Source organism: Myotis myotis, unplaced genomic scaffold (assembly GCF_014108235.1).
Source record: "Myotis myotis isolate mMyoMyo1 unplaced genomic scaffold, mMyoMyo1.p scaffold_m19_p_2, whole genome shotgun sequence".
NCBI classification, from domain to species: Eukaryota; Metazoa; Chordata; class Mammalia; order Chiroptera; family Vespertilionidae; genus Myotis; species Myotis myotis.
In genome coordinates this window covers 15818893-15819493 of record NW_023416324.1, presented here as the reverse complement: position 1 = coordinate 15819493, position 601 = coordinate 15818893, and positions in this window count along the sequence as shown.

Sequence of the window (601 nt, the reverse complement as noted above, 5' to 3'; positions counted from 1 at the left end):
CTCATCATTGATGGTTCTCTCTCTTCCTTTCCCTTCCTCTATGAAATCAATACAAATATTTTTAAAAAGAGTTATAGAGAAAAAGAAAGGAGGAAAAGAAAAAGGAAAGGTGGGGTGGGAGGTATTACATTTAAAAGATGTGTTTGGGGGTCAGGGAAGGCCTCACTGAGAGGTAACAGCTGGACAAAAACCCTAAGGAAGTGAAGCAGGGCACCAAGCAGATATCTTAAGGGTAATTGCAACAAGGTCAAAGCTCTAAGGTAGCAGTAAACTCTGAGTGTCTAAAAAATAAATAGCAAGGAAGCCAGGGTGGCTAAAACAGAGAGAATAATGGGAAAGAGTCAGTGATGAGGGCAGAGCAATGTGGGGGTTAGATTGGGTGGGGCCTTATCTTACCTAATAATAGACAAACATGTACATTAACCATCCCTCCACTATGCTCACCAGCCAATCAGGAGAGTATGCAAATTAACCCAACAAAGATAGTGGTTAATTTGCATACATAGGGCGAAGCGTCCAAGCGAAGACTGAAGGCTCCGGCCGTGGCCAGAGCAAAGGCCTGGGTCCCCGGTGCCGGCGGAAAACCGGTGCCGGCAGCCAG